Here is a 16,654-nt window from a genome sequence, read left to right on the forward strand (position 1 = left end):
GTAGTGTAAGGTCTCCACGCGCTTCAAATGGGTCCGCTTCCAACTCGCTGCAACAGCTACTCACGAAACGACCAAAAACTCGCTCAAAGATTGTTGTTTTAGTAACTTGGTCACTAAGTGGAACGCAACATTATCGATATAAGCCTGTTGCTGAGCCTCGGTATCAATTCAGGTCGTGGACGAGCGGTTTCGACGGCCGTTGATCATACTCGCAGACAAGGTTAAGGTGAGGTCAGTGGTTCGATTCCAGAGCTTTCGTTTTTTATTGTTGCTTTTTTATGTAGTTCCACTCATATTTATTTAATGATTGCGTAAAGAAGCTACAAAGCCATGCAACGCTTCGCCATTTCATGCAACCGCTCAAGTGTTAATGAAGGTAACGCTCACGATGGTCCTTCCCTTGAACGCACTGTAAGCATAGAATACCTGTTGTCGCTGATTGCGTCTACAAGCGTACAAATAAATACGCCAAGTGGTGTTTCGGGTTATCGCTTAAAATATCAAAGACTCAGGTTTAAAAACATGTAATCACGTCACAATCGATGCGGATCATAGTATTAAGACTGACGTCACAAAGATGCCAACGACATGTGCGAGCAGGCGTCGGCCCCAGCGCAGTATCTATCATAAAGACCGCGGGAAAATGCTCGCGTCATTTCAGCGAAAATATGGTTCGGTATGTCGAATGTACTGCAATAAAAAGCACTCAAAGAAGGGGGCTTTACCACACCACAGACCGCGGGAAAATTTTTTTGTGTCGTTTTCGGTCCCAGTGCGCAGTTCCAGCCTTTTAAATTTGACGCCAATGTGCCTTCTTTCTCGTGCCCCGCCCGACGTGCTCGTATTTTGCTCCTTCCTATTGGACTACAAGCATCACGTGACGTAGCAGCCCCTTCGCACTCTTTGACGCCGCGGTGTCCGGCGAACCCCGATGTACGGACGTACGATGAATCATGTCCGCGCATTAAAAAAAAATAATAAAAATAAAGGGAGACGTGACGTCACATGACGTAATGCATAGTCTAAATGAAAGGAGGCGAGCGGGAGAGCGAGACTTGAGGAAAGGAAAAAGACGGGTAGAAAGTTTGGCGGAGCGAAACTTGAGACGATGGCTTTACTTATACAGTGCGAGGCTTATCTTTTGCGAAATCAGGTCAAAAATTTTTTCCCACGGTATGTGCTGTAGTGAAGCCAACTACTTGCAGTGCCTTGTCTTGCAGTGAAGCCTATGCATGGCACGAAATGTACGTACTTCTACCGTTTATTAAAATATAAAAATGAAACAAAAGCGAGGGAGAGCATGAAATTACTGCAGACCACGTTGTAATCATCTACCGCGAGGATACTGACAGCTGAAAGATTGTCATCAGAGTGGGCAATAAAGGAGTGAAAGGACTGGGACATAGGGGACAGCATAGAGGACATGCTTATTCATTGCGAGGCTTAGTTTTTTGACCAAACTTGCCTGTTTTCCCCACGGTACGTGGTGTGCTGAAGCCCACTACTTGCAGCGTGTTGTCTTGCAGTGCTGCCGATGCATAGTCCAGGTGAGCAGCACTACTCTGCGTATCGCGTTGGCGATTCTCGTGCGTTCGCTTCCACTTGAGCTGCGTGTTCGCCTGTTCCTCCAGCCAGTTCTTGTTCGCATTCCGACATCGACATCAATGGAAGTGGCTAATATTCAAAATTTGGGAGAAGTGTATGAGCACTGCTTTCCTCTCGCTATCCACAATGGAACTGGCTTTCCTGGCACAGACGCAAACACACACACACACACATACATACATTCCACACCATTATATTATCTCTCGTTTCATCAGCTGAGCCCAATACCGTTGTCACGGGGTAGTGCGTCCTGAAGTATGATGCGTACGATTCCGCGACCCATTTTCTCAATTGACCACGTGTGGTACCGACACGAAAATGTTTCTTGAATGTAGCCATTTCTGTGTCGGTGCGACGCCAACATCCATATACTGTCACCTGTGTGGTGTTTCCATTTCAACTTTACAATAAAATACTTACCCGTGTGCATATTAAGCAAGCCCAGCAACGAGAACGCCAACGAGCTTGCGGCGAGCACTCGCCAGCTGCCTCTCACCGACGTTCTTCCGAACAGCGAAAACGTGCTGCTCACCATCTCACGTCAATTACAATGACAGACCCGCCTATGAAGCACATGGAATAATTCGCAGCAACCACGCGTGGGGTCACTACAGTTCGCGTGTTGGGTGAGTGTGGACTCCAGGTGAACTTTCGTCGTTGAGGCAATGTACAGGTGCATTTCGCGCAAAGATGCATATCTGCATTATTCAATAAATGAATTTGAGGAAGCTGGCTTTCGAACGGACTACTATGCCGTTAGGAATCTTGTAGGGGTCTTGCCAGCTTCAGTGAATAGGCTTTCACCTAACTGCAGCAGCTAGTCAAGAAACGACGATAAAGTTCCGAGTTCTTTATTGCCCGTCACTTTATTCCAGAAGGTACACATGTGTGGCCACATAGACAAAGGCTAGTACTGGTACAAAAATACATTTGAGAAGCTGTCAGTACAATAATACAGCGAAAACAGAAATAAGAGGTATTTACGAGGAGATACAAAAACATGTCGCACAATAGAGAAGGAAAAGGGGAAAAAAGAATTAGAAAAAAGATATGCTACAGAGAGCGATAGAGAGAGGGACGTTGTTCTTTATGAAGGGAAAAGTTGGCACTGCTTTGTGCAGCTCTTGAGGGAGCAGGGCTCAGCAGGGACGTCGCTGGAAGGCTCTTGAGCTGGTAAGTATAACAGAATACCAATATGCAGCATTTGACAATAAGCACAAGTCTACATAGGCGGAAAAGAAGGCACAGGAATTGACAAAATCAAAACAGAAAAACAAATGACTCCAGGATGCAGGATTAGTTAAAAACAATACATTTTCAGTTATCTTAGCAAGTTCTGTGACATCCTAATTTTATGTGGGATGATATTCCGTACTTCAGTTCCAATAAACACTAGCTGACGTTTGTCATGTAAACATTTTGCTGGCGATAGATTTATATTATAAAAAGCTTGCTTCCTACTGAGACGTTCTGGAGTGTAATGAAACATGAAGTGACTCTCAGTGCGTTATAACGCTATTAACGCAAGTGGCTCAGACCAACTCCCTTAAATAATCGAAAGGTAAAATTTAACTTGGAAAACAGGGGCTTGCTTGGTTCCTAACATCACGAGAAAAAGTTAGAATGCCCTTTGCATTCGTCGCACTGTTGTTTCAAAATTGCGGTTTTCGTAACGTGATCTCCAGATCAAGCTCACGATGCCTGCTGATGAACCGAAGAAACTGTTCCAACTGTAGCTGAGTGGTTTCGACCAGCGTTGATCAAACTACCTGATAGGGCGAAGGCGAGGTTACTGGTTCGATTCCCGTGCGTGGTGTGTGTTTCGCAGATAAGGGGATATGTTCCGTAATACTAAGCGTATTTGTTTTTTCTTTTTTAACTTCAGGGAATGCGTGAGCCACACTAGGCTCAGATCATGACAATAAAAAAAAACAGGTAAACTTGATGGAGTCATTTTTCTAGCTTGTAACTGGTTTGCAGCAAAAGCTACTAGTGATACTGAGAGCAACCACTTTATTAGCTATTCGATGCGCTTAGTCTGTTAGCCCGTTCGCGCACATTTTGAAAGATATTCATTGAATAAAAAATTAGAAGAGTGTGCGTTGGCGTGACTACTCAAACCAACGCCAACCTGACTCGAAGCCATGCACTATAACTTCTACTACACGCCCACCAACTTAATCAGCAGCTGCCAGCCGCAAGATAAGCTGAATGTGTCATAATTAAGAAGGAAATTCAACAAGAGGGGATACTCGGTGAAAACCGATAACAGGAAACGCATCACGCTAGTATTAATAACATCCGATAGCTGCCCCGAGCATCGAAAAAAAAAAGAATCTGAAGAGATATTGTTTTATTTTTTTATTGTTTCCTGCTAGAACAGGAAAGCTTCGCGTACAAATAAACTTATAATTTGCCACTTATTTTTTCTTGCATTACCTAGCAGCAAGCTAACGGCACGCTAGACGAGCCAGATTCATGCGTCATGTGTCGGACACGCCACCGAAGCAAGTCAGGCTGGCTACGCATGTGCTGTTCACCTGTTCGGCGAACCGTCTCTTTTCCTTTTTTTTTGTGGGGGGGGGGGGGAGGTAGCCTGATTTGTGGGGCTCTCGGCGTATTCTTGCTTTCCTACTTCACTTCGACGCGGCCCCACTGCCCTATTGGACAACGGCAAGATGAGAGACGTTGTTCGACAGCTTGCGACGCATTGAAGCAATTAGGCTTGGGGCACGTGCCGATACTTGTGAAGCAGTTAGCAGAAAACAGCTCGGCCATCCTGGCGAAGTTAATTTGAGTTAACGACTCGTACTGGGAGATGTTTGGGACGCTTTCAGTGGGTCCTAACATTATTGTAACTAATTTCGGCAGTTTTTGGGCACACTCGCCGCACTCGGTTTTGTGACACAGCGAAAAGCAGCTCGGCCGTCTGACATAGTTTCGCGTGTACTGACTATTACTGGGACAAGTCCAGGACACTTTCTGTGACCCCTAACACTACTGTAATTAAGTTCGTTACTTTTTCGGATACTTCTGCGGCACGCTCACCACGCCTGGCGTTGTGACGCAGGTAGCGAATAGCAGCTCGGCCGTGGTGACAAGGTTCGTTTGGCGTGCACTGAATCTTATCGGAACAAGTCTGTGACGCTTTTTATGGCCCCGCAACAATATACACATTCTTCCAGTGCACAGGCTTGTCGAAAATCCGACGAGCGATTGCCTATATAGTGATAACACGGCAATGTGTTGCTGGCGCCGGCAGAGCGCGCAAAAGATAACACTGAGAAACTATGAATTACCACCCCTTCCAGTGAAAGAAGATGGTCGAACAGTGAAGCTGTGTTAGTTACGCCGAGGGTTGCACCATGCAAATGAAACTTCGCAAGCAGTATATATTGTAAATCTTTTGTTTCGCCATTCTTTCACCTCATTTTCGTTTTTGCATGCTTTGCGTCGTGAGCATGCTTCAGGTGTGCTTTTTTGCGGTTCTCCCAGTCTTTTTCTTTCCTTTTTCTTGTGCGTGAGGTTTCTGTCTGTGTTTTGCCTTGCTTGTTTTTTTGGATTGCAAGTTGCTCCGCCCCTTTCTTGCACTGACGCTTGTGGCATAGGCAGCTTCTTCCTCAGGAGTACGCACCACTGGTGGTCTTCGCATACCTTTAGAGGGGATGGAATGTGCGGAACCACTAATCCAAAGCTCCGTATATTGCGTGCAAGGCCCACTCTTGCATATACGGACGATTGATTGGATTGGTCTGTCGTGGCTGCCGCCACTTCTTGCGCCAGCAAGAAGTGCCGGCAAGTGCCCCTGTTGAGCTCTTCTTTTCCTCTCCCGCTAGGTCACGGGGCCCATATTTAGCGAAGTCTAGAGACGGCGACACAGGGTCCACCATAAACAGCTTCGTCGTAAAAACCAGGAACTTGTAACACGAAAATGTTGTATTCTGAACGACAGAGAAGAGGCTTTGCACCCACGCATTTGTCTCGAGTGCGAGTAGGAGGCATTGGGCGAGCGTCTTGCACGACGGTCTGGCTTAACATATGCTGTCGCCACCTCTGTGTACATAGCGTATAATCGCCTCGGCTGAGGCCAAGTTGTTTTGAAAACGCGCGGTCGCTCACGCATTTGTGCTCTTCAAGTACAGGAAATAATGCCTGGGAAGGGGGGAATGCTTCGAAGCCAAATGTGTTCTTCATATTTTATGGTAATGTTTAGCAAGAGTTGGATGTTTTCTACGCCATGTATGTAAAAGCGAATTTCCTTTGTTTGTTATGCCACCCATTCACCGCTTTGGGACGTTTCGCCTCTCCACGCCGTTTTCCTATAAGGTATAAATACTAAAATGACGCATGCTTGTAATTGACTTTTTCCAGCTGACGCTGTCCGGTGGAGCTTGAAACGGGAACTACTGCTGCTCACGCGGTGCCAGGGGATTGGACGAATGCACAAGAAGCCCGGAATAAGCATTCACACAGAGCAAAATAAACATTCGCTCATTTCACAAGGCGTCTTGCGTCTACCTTATGAAATTGCACGCCGCACAGATTCGATGGAGGCTTGTAAAGATCGTTCGCAGTAATTTTTGCTAAATAATAAAACCATAGCGCACAGACCGAGTGCGATTGAGCAGTAGAAGCGAAAAAAAAAAAAAAAATGCCGCGCCGATCTGCGCAGCAGGCGTGATGCGTACCAGTACAGTTCAAAACGCGCGCGCACAAAACTGAAACCGGAAGTGTGGTTCAGGTTATAATGCCGGTGGCTAGGTGCGCTACAGTCGTTTCGGCCGCTGGGCTCTATGGGAGTGTCTGCTCTTATCGAATTTCTTTCTCTACGTTGTCATTCTCGGCTGAGTGGATGTGCAAGGCTGCGCAGAACGATGCGCAGTATGAAAGAAAGGATTTCGACATGGTGATTATGAGGCAAGAAACAAGCATTAAAAGAAAAAAAAGAAGAAAAAGGCGATCCTCGTTCTGCCAAGTGAACGCGTATTTCGCGTGAGCGTGCTTTCATTTCTTTCCAAACGCCGATGCAGAACTGATCACGTGCCTCTCAGACCGCCGAGTCATGTCTGGTGCCGTGGCCACCCGGTCCGGGCGGCGCTACCGCTGCGAGTTGGCACCGCGATAGACAAGAAGCTTCGAGCCAGATCGCGCTATCACCACTATCACTGCTGTATGCCACCAATGGAGGGCGGCAGGCGTTTGCCTTCGTACAACTGCTGCGCGCAGTAATTGAGTTAATGGAACCAAAAAGTCAATGGCGTCTGTCAGTTTTCGCTCCCTTTTTCCTTTCTTTTCTTTTCTTTTCTTTAGGATTGCTTTTAAACGCGTGTACCACCGCATGCGATAGGCTGCGCAGACTAATGTGCTTGCGCACCCCATCCTTCCAAAAAGAAAAAAAAATATGGCTTGCCCACCGTTCGTGGGCATATATATGCTCAATGTATCAGTAGCTAAGCTTTCTTAGTTTTTCCAGAATTCCTTTAGCCATTGTCCCGGAAGCGACTTTCGAATGTTGCCGGCCAGTGGATAGCATTCAAGGCGTACGCGCTACACATGAAAGCCAAAAAAAAAAAGGAAGGTGAGTGTGCATTAAAAGTATCGGTTACGATCTTGTGCTCAACTCGTTCAAGATGGCACTACGTGAGGTGGCCAGGACAGCAGGTTCTGTGCCAACAAATAATTCCTCCAGCTCTGGACAGCCTTTACTACAGAACATTTTCTTCAAAGAAGCGGCAGCTGCTGAGTGCGAGGTTCCAGGTTCGATTGCCAACTGCGTGGGTCGCCTTCCGTTTGGGGTCATAGCGAAAGCACACGTATCCGTGTTTTGGGTCGACCTCGGGTGGTTTAAATTAAGTGACATCTTTGCTTGAAGGATTCTTAGGTGATACCGTTGCTCGCATTATTGCTTTAAGCGTGTGTTCGTGTTGTCGTGATGCTATTTTGACTCGTATGTGATAATGCAACCTTGCTCTAACTGCACATTAATTTTTATGTCTTGTATGTTGCAACTGTATGTTGCGTTCAAGAGCGAAGAAGTCGCCTGCGCCGTACTTTTGTGCCAACGCCTGCTTATATGACGCCAATAAAAAATAGAAGAAATTGTGAGCCTCCCTCCTAATTACTCTTTGCGACATAGCAGCGCCTAAGCCAACCGGCAACTGTCCCCCAAAAGCCTGAATGAGCGCGGCTCCTTTCATCCGCATTGGTAGTGCAGTGGCTACGCCGCTCCGTTGCGGACCACAAGATCATGGGACCACAAGGTGCCGGGTTCGATTCCGGACACGCTGGAATTTTGCAGGACAGTGGTTCAAGCTTTCGCACAACTAAAAAAAATTTTTTTTCCTAATTTGACAGGGTGAATCTGCTTAAGATGCTATTTTACCTATTCAAAGCCCGTTTTCTGTACCTAGAGACACACCTCCTAGCTATTTAACGACACTTTTTGCCTGGTCAACGATCTATTTTTAAAGCGACACTAAATAAAAACTTTAAAGTAAGTTTAGACGAATAAAGCATTCGTGAAAACTACATTTTCTTTAATTTTGGGTCAATAAGTTGGTTACTAGAAAAGAAAATGAAGTTCGAAGTTATTTTTTTTTTCAAATTTCGCGCGTAAGCCACCGGGTCGGACGTCACTGAGGCGTCACGAATTTGAATATATTATTTCGCTATCCGGGTCGTTATGGCTCATAAAATGGTTTTAAAAAATGCTGTGTTCGTTCTTTCCTTCTTTCCGAATGCGAAATAGTCCAGAAATATCAATGTAAAATTAACCATGCCCGAGCACATGCCATTAAAGAGTGATGACGTCACGGTGATCCGGCGCGTGTACCACATCCCCCTTTCGTCTTCGGGTCTTTCTTGGCTTAGCAGGCTACCTCTCCCGAAATTAGCATATATCATTGCTTTTTTTTATTGTGGAATAGTAATTTACTAACAAAGCTCACATTGTTTGTACGGGATATCGCGCTATTACTACGGCCTCGGGGCACGTTTAGTAGCGGTTGTGCGTAATTTGTCTGCTTCTGCGCCACACTGACACTAACTGATACGTTGAAGCTGATACTTCGAACAGAAATATCTTCCGGAATGCTATTCCCAGCAAAAACAACGCGAGGCACGTCAGCCGCGGTAGCGCAGTGGTTAAGGTGTTGCGCAGCTGTGCACGAGGACGCGGGTTCGAACCCGGCTGCGGTGCAATGTAGGAACGCTCGTGTAGGCCATAGATTGCATGTAAGTTCAAGAAACTCCAGGGGGATTAACTTATTCATACGATGTCTAATACGGCGTGGGCGCCATAACCAGGTCGTGGTTCCGCGCGTGAAATCCGCGGATTTTTTTTTGTATTGTTAGTAAGCTTGCCGGAAGTTGGATTTGCTCGCGAACATCCGGCCTCTCACTTTGCAAATGGCGCTTGGACAGGGGGGGCGTCGGCCCACTACCTTGCCTTGAGGGCTGTAAGCACATTTATTTTGTGTTTTAAGGGTATTTTACGAGAAGACAAATGGCCGACACCAGCGTAGTACGACACGAACATTAGAAAAGATGCGGAATCCAGCCGGCATTTGTGTAATGGCCTGGGCGCAACCGGCCATGGGCGGAACCAGGCGTCGAAGGCGAGTACTATTGCAATCTTTTTCTCCTTTATTTTTGTCGCGTCTCACTTCTCACAACACAGTCGCAAGGCTTCGCCAGTTGTTAATCTACTCGACGCAGGATTATGAGCCCGATGCATTCAGCGTCTTTCAGTTTTGGGTGTACTGTGGTCGCAAACGTTCGTAAATAGGAGGAATGCGCGGCCTATGACTACTCAGTTAATGTTCAAGGGCTACTCAAAAGAATGTGGAGTGAAATGAACGCAATAGCAACAGTGCGTTATTTAAAAAAAAAAAACTTCTTAGTGTACTTGTCGATAAAGAATTGTTCGCTGCCTTATGTCCATATTATTTCGCGACATCTACCTCAAATTCATAACAATAATAAAGAAGGAGGTTCTTGAGAAAATAATCACTGCCTACACTTCTTAGAAGCTGTATAAACTCTCGTTTATGCAATGATTGTTGATACAAGTACAACAGTGCAATACAAAGCAACGGAAATATATTGCATATATGCAACAACTTGTTCATTCAGCTCGGGGTACACAACCAGAGAAACTGAATTTCAGTAATAAAGATTTCTTTCAAGACGCGTCGAGTAATTGCAGAGCTCATGTCTGCTAGGACTGAAAGCGCAATCCTGAAATCCTGTGGCTCATGCCAGCATCGAGAAGCGGAATGTGCAAAGAAATGTATTGCTGCTGCAGTGAATGTGTTCACCCAACCAGCTTAAAGACGCGCTACGGGAACGTTGCTGGGGCAGCATTGCATGTCGTCGCATATCTTAAAATCCGCATTTCCCGTAACTATGCAAGAGACAATGCTGCTAATGAAGTGTCACACTTCAAGCACTGGCTTACTTTTATTGTGAAATCACAACTTCCCCTTGCATAAGAAGCCAACAAACAAAGACAAGGACAACATAGGGGAAATTATTTGTGATTACTAATTGAATTAAAGAAATGATAAATTAATGGAAATATAAGTGGTTAAAAAACAACTGCCCGCTTGGTTTCTCGATAACTTATAACTTATGTTTGCGTCTTATGACAACATTAATGAAAATTGGGCTCCGCAGTTCTCTAACTTCTCTTTACAGTCATTTAAGTACCAAACTTACTAATCAAGAATCCGAATCAATTCTGGCAAGTTTCAAATCCTACGCATCCTGCCGATATCACATTGACGAATGATTCACACGAGGACGTTACTGACCATGATTTTGCAGAAATGTTTAACAACGCATTCCCATTTGTCTTCACTACTGAACTTGACGCGCCTTCACAGTCACCATACTTTAGCTTAGAAACTTTCATGCCGCTTGTCAGCTTCTTCGAAGACGGCATTTCATCCATAATTCACTATGGGAAGTGTTCATCATCGGCTGGTAGGGACCTTATTAATTCGAAGGTCCTGAAAAATGTGGAATTAATTTGTGCAGCATATTTGTCTCTTTTTTTTTTCACAGTCACTCTCCTGAAGAATTATGTCGCTTGATTGGAAAACCGGCAAGGTCGTTCCAGGCTACAAGTCATGTAACAGAGACTCACCCTTGGATTACTGCCCCATTTCATTAACTAGTGCGCCTTGTAAAATCATGGAACACGTCATCTACTCGGAAATTATCAACTTCTTGGACTCCAACTAATTTTTTCAACCTTCACAGCACGGATTTCGTAAGGGCTTCCCTTACGAAACTAAAATAGCACTATTCCTTCCCGACTTGCACACGAATGTTGACTGTAACAAGTAAGCTACCCGCCGTGGTTGCACAGTGGCTATGGTGTTGGGCTGCTGAGCACGAGGTCGCGGAATCGAATCCCGGCCACGGCGGCCGCATATCGATGGGGGCGAAATGCGAAAACACCCGTTTACTTAGATTTAGGTGCATGTTAAAGAACCCCAGGTGGTCGAAATTTCCGGAGTCCTCCACTACGGCGTGCCTCATAATCAGAAAGTGGTTCTGGCGCGTAAAACTGACTCCATCTTTCTTGATGTTACAGACGCTTTTGACAAAGTTCCTCACCGCAGTCTGCTACTAAACCTTTCGAAGCTGGACCTACATCCTAATATTCCTAAATGGATTGAAGAATTCCTAACCAATCGTTCTGAGTCGGTTATCTTAACGGCCATCTGTCCAAACCCTTCCCAGTTACATAAGGCGTTCCACATGGATCTGACCTTGGTTCCCTCCTATTCTTAATATATAATAACGACTTACCGCTGCATGTTTCCTGTAGTATTCGTATGTCCGTTAATGAGTGTGTCATTTATCGCACCATTACTAATTGTCATGACCAACATATCCTCCAGACAGATCTTAGCAGCGTACTAAATTGGTGCAATGATTGGCTAATGTCCCTCAATCCTACAAAATGTAAACTCGTGTCTTTCGCTCACCGTCACAATCCCTATCGCTTTGATTATTCAATTTCTAACAGATGGATTGAGCTATCATAATCATATAAATATCTAGGAGTCACCCGCTCTTCCAATTTAATAACTTTGCAACATCATTTCAGCATCGAACAACACACTCGGTTTTCTAAAGCGCCACCTTCGCCTTGTCCCACCAAATGTTAAATGGCTCGCGCATAAAGCCCTTGTAAGATCCAAATTAGAATATGCAGCTGTCATCTGGAGCCCGTATCAAGAGTATCTAATCACAGCATTGGAAGCCGTCCAAAATCGTGCCGTCCGATTCATTCATTCCTCATTTTCATACGACGTCCGTATTTCATCTTTGAAATCACAATCCGGACTATCGTCCCTCTCCTATCGTCGCCCCATTGCTAGCCACGTCCTTTTTCACAAGTTTTTTTTAATTCTCTCAAACACCGTATATTACAGGGCGCAGCATGAATATCCTACCGCACAAGTAATCCATTTCAAGTTTCCCGTCCGCAATCACACGCTACTAGGATCTCTGCATCATTATTTTTTTAGAGCAGCTACAGACTGGAACGGCCTTCCCTATGATATTCGTCTCCATCGCTACATCATCTACGTTCCAAGAACGCGTAACTGATCATCTTCAATGTTAAATAATCATTGCTGTTTGTTTTTTATTATTCGAAATATTTTCCCACCCCTTATGTAACACCCCCTGAAATGGGGGCCTTTAAGGAAATAAACTGAGCTGAACTGATCTGAATTATATAGTTATTGAATTAAATTTTGTAAATTAGTTGTTACTCCATAAAAACATGTTGTACACAAGCAATATCGTGCCGTTTAATTAGCTCCGCGATGCCCAAGCGCAGTTACATATTAAGGTAAATAAAATCAACATGTTCGCCTTTCCTTCTGCCCATGGAGAGTACAGTTGTGAAAAAAAAACCGAATTAGAATATTGCTTTAGCAAAAGCTTTAGCAATTATTTATTCAGTAATTACTGCTTTACGTTATCCACGGCTGAAACCTCGCTCCAGCGTATTAAAGACGCTGGTATAGGCTACGAGTTGGATTCATTTGCATAAATTTAATTTTTGACTTTTGAAACTCAACTAGTATAAATGATACGTTGGGCGTTACAGGGTCAATGCTCATCTTTACGAGACAATAATTACACAGTCAAGTCTCGCGAGCACTGACGCATACGAGCGCACAATCGTGCGGCGCACTGGAACGATTGATAAGAAGAGTTACCAGCGCGAACTACGTCAGACAGATAAAAATTTGAATGCCACTGACACGCAAGCGAGGCCCGTGAGCTTGCCTGCATGCCTTTTTAATTCTTTTTTTGTCAAATCGAAGCGCGGGAGTTCTTATATATTTTCGAGGGCGCTCTTAAATGACGCCGACGGAAAGAATCGCGTAACCAGGTTCAATCTTTTAACCAGTTGTAAGTTCAGCGCCGTGTTTGTCTCCTCCTCTTTCTGGTCCTGTCGTCTAGCGCTGTTTGAATTTTATTGTTACCATGGAACACCAACTCGCCCAATCCGCTACCCTTCTGCAGGTTCAACCTCATCGTCTTCGAGAAAGTTTGAGAACTACGTAGTAGCCACTCTCGAAGCACGAGGGGGACAGCGAAAAAGGAGACACGACACGACAGCGTTTCACAGAACCCTTCTCATGACCAACAAGCACGCAGTATCACCCACGGCGACTTCTGTGAAAGCCGCAGCTCGGAGGCGGTGAGCCTGTGTTTTCGAGCGTGCCTCTTAAAACGCGGAAAAACAATGCCGCTTCGAGAAATTTACTTGAATAGGAGCCTAGCTTCACTACAGTTATCCGCGTAGTAAGGTTGGTGTAGTTAGTGGGTGTTGCTAAATATGTATGCAGACTCATCTATTGATGTGTAGAGCACGCGAACACCTCGCTAGGGCAAAACAAACACTCTGATCAAGCGTTGCCGCTCGAGAAGAGCAACGTGCACAGTCTTGCCCATGTATGTGGCGGCGCTTGAACCTGGGCGAACAATATGAAAACCGGCAACACAGGCGCCAGCAAGTTGAGAAATAGTGAGACCACTGTTAAAGCTTTATTTCAGTGCAATATTTGGCTCATGTCATTTTCGTTCACGTAATTATGTCGACAGTTTTTGTAAAGGTGAGCCATCCACATATAGTCCCAGTGCAGTATCTTAAAGAGAACATAGACGGCAGGCAGCGCTGCCCGTGTTGTCTCACTTTCAGCTATTTCCCACCTTCCGTGATATAGCAATATTTATGACGACCTAAAAGGCGTTAACAACAGCACATATTTCAATCACTCTTGCGGCAAACGCCTGAGCACGAGGTCGCGGGATCGAATCCCGGCCACGGCGGCCGCATTTCGATGGGTGCAAAATGTGAAAACACCCGTGTGCTTAGATTTAGATGCACGTTAAAGAACGCCAGGTGGTCGGACTTTCCGGAGTCCTCCACTACGGCGTGCCTCATAATCAGAAAGTGGTTTTGGCACGTCAAACCCCATAATTTTCTTGCGGCAAAAGTAGAGCATCCAATGTGTGACATTGAAAGCTTTCACGCCTGACCGTAAGCCGCCGTAGCTCAACTCGAACGTCCTCGTCGGATTTCCGGCCCTGTAAGCCATATTGACTTAACGATGGCGAGACGCGTGCGAAGTTTACGTGAGAGCCAGATTCTTGAATTCATTATGCTTCGGGTGTCCTAAGTAAGGATGGCGGTATATATTGATCTAAATATATGCTGCAACTACATACTACCACACACGAACACGGCCAATGTATTTAGTTGTGCTGGTAATCACGAGGTAACGCGCACGCTAAAGAATCGTAAGTAGGAAAAGATAGTTTCCCTCTATCCCTGCCTTTATATCACAATTTATTTCTCAAAACGTCAATTTGGGCTACTTGGTAGATTACCATCGTCCAAATCAGCGCCCTTTTCTTCATTCCTATGGCGTTGTTTGATTTCGGCAATTTCTTCGCACTGGGGCTTCGACGCCATTGAAGGCGATGTATCCTGCACTGATATCGCGTCTTGCTTCGATCTTGTCTGCCATTTTGCCCTGTGTCGGTGCATGTGGTTGCGTGCAAGAGTGCTCACCTGATTTCGTGAATAGCTTTAGCCTCTGACGTCACGCCGCAATTCACGCCACTTCTGTGAAGGGACCAGAGAGTGACTTAAAGGATGCCGGCTGCTCATTTTTGTAGCACATTCCCGTGGCTCGTGGTTCGAACTACTCGGGAATGGACAGGCGGGTCAAGCTATGTTTCCCAGCAGACGCGGTGAGAACGATTCTTGCAACTGATTTGAAATAATTACGCGCAATCAACATTTCGCGTAGCAGCTGTGCAAAGTGTCTTCTACTCCTTTTGCTGTAGAACGCATTTTTTTGTTTGCTTTCGCGAAGTAGGCTTATCAATCGTCAGTCGAAATCCATACAGCTGCCAGTCCAGTGCAGTATTCCACTGAATTTGATGTCGACCTGTCAATAATATAAATTCGTTCGATCGCGTTTTTTGGTTGCGGCCACTTCCTCGCACTTCAATTTTGCCTTTGCCACAGTAGCAAGTAATTTAGCCTGCAGTAACGTCCTGGCTTGCTTTCGCGTTGGCTGCAATCCTTTCCATTCGTAGATGGATGTGATTTAGCTCGAGAAGGTTGGCTTGTTTTCATGAATACTATATTGTGCCGTGAGGCCGCCATTATTTCGATCGCGCGACAACTTGTCTGAAAGAATGCTGACTGTTCGTGCATGTAGGACGACTTCCCCATGGATCATGGTTCGACCAGTTGGAGGACGAACAGCCGGGCCAAGTTCAGTTTCCCAGATGACAAGGTGAGCGCGATCCTTTTGGTTGCTTTGAAATGAAGGAAATACGGCCAATTAACTTTTTCTGTCGCAGCTGTGTCATGTTTACCTTTGATTGATTTTTGGTGTAAAACGATTTTTTTTCTGCTCGCGAAGTCGATGTATCAACCGTTAGACACGTGCGCTAGATCTGCCAATTCAATGCAGCACGTCGCCGAATTCGATGGCATTGAAAACGTAACGTGTTTGTTACATATTTCGAAACGCGATTGAAACCTTGCTAAAGGCAGATTCGAGGACCATTGCCGGCAGCTTTACGTTCGGCGACATTTCTTCGTGTATTTGCTGGTTTCTGCCGGTGTACTATCTGCGGAAAGCATGCCGAATCAGGTGCATGCCAAAAACGATGAAATTATGCAAAAACAAAAATGTTATGCAAGTCCAAAGCACATGCTGGAATCTATATGAAGCGAAACTTCGTATATAAATACCACGTCAATTAACGGTGATGTGAACAATTATTAATTTAATCAGATACAACGTGTAAATTTATGCAATGTTTATGCAGGGCCTTCACTTTGGACAATATTTATAGTTGTGCAGCACACAGTTTGGAAGGTATTCCGAAATATGCTAACACCCAGTAAGGCGGATGCACGGTGTGACACGTCTGTGTAGCGATGTCACGAGAACGAAGGCGATGTGTGACGCTTGTCGAGGGATAATAATGCTGATGACAGGTGTATGCACAGCGAGGTAGAACACATTTGTAGTCACACGTATTCGAGGCAGCTGCAACCTGGACAGAAAGCGTGGTCCGGCAGATCTGCGTGCCACGTGTTCATGTGGCCGAGTATTTTTGAAGAGCGACATGTGCTGGAAAATTTAGCAGTTGTTTTTTCCTACACTGCGTGCCTCTCGCCATTGTTTTATGATGAGAATAGGACATTTCAACGGGAGCTTGCTGACGCTTAACCTTTGTCGAGCACTATTTCTTTTTTAAATCTATCTGAAATGATAGAGCGCAGACTATATACGCATAGTATGAAACACTCCAAGTAGCAATTTCAGTGCAAGGATAGGCCAGCATGAATATCATTGTCTGAAACTTCGTTCTTCCTGCTTTATGCGGCATGCTGAACAAGATGGGAAATATTCGCTCGATTTCAGCTTTGAATTCCATTAAATAAATTGCTATCTTGTTTCTGTATGCTGCAAACTCAGCGACT

The 16,654-nt window shown here is 45.2% G+C and overlaps 1 protein-coding gene across 7 annotated transcripts in view; it reads left to right on the forward strand.

The window, feature by feature from the left end:
* Positions 1 to 9,019: 9,019 nt before the first annotated feature.
* The window catches only part of LOC135901943 (uncharacterized), a 38,734-nt gene continuing 31,099 nt past the window's right edge, over positions 9,020 to 16,654 (forward strand). For 6 of the 7 annotated variants that reach the window (XR_010564325.2, XR_011508337.1, XR_010564324.2 and 3 more), the window contains exons 1-3: positions 9,020 to 9,221; positions 13,162 to 13,339; positions 15,375 to 15,452. The gene's annotated coding sequence lies outside the window, so the exon portion shown is untranslated. The remainder of the gene's footprint in view (positions 9,222 to 13,161; positions 13,340 to 15,374; positions 15,453 to 16,654) is intronic. The other variant, XM_070524970.1, reaches the window with a different exon arrangement.

Source organism: Dermacentor albipictus, chromosome 9, assembly GCF_038994185.2.
Source record: "Dermacentor albipictus isolate Rhodes 1998 colony chromosome 9, USDA_Dalb.pri_finalv2, whole genome shotgun sequence".
Taxonomy (NCBI): domain Eukaryota; kingdom Metazoa; phylum Arthropoda; class Arachnida; order Ixodida; family Ixodidae; genus Dermacentor; species Dermacentor albipictus.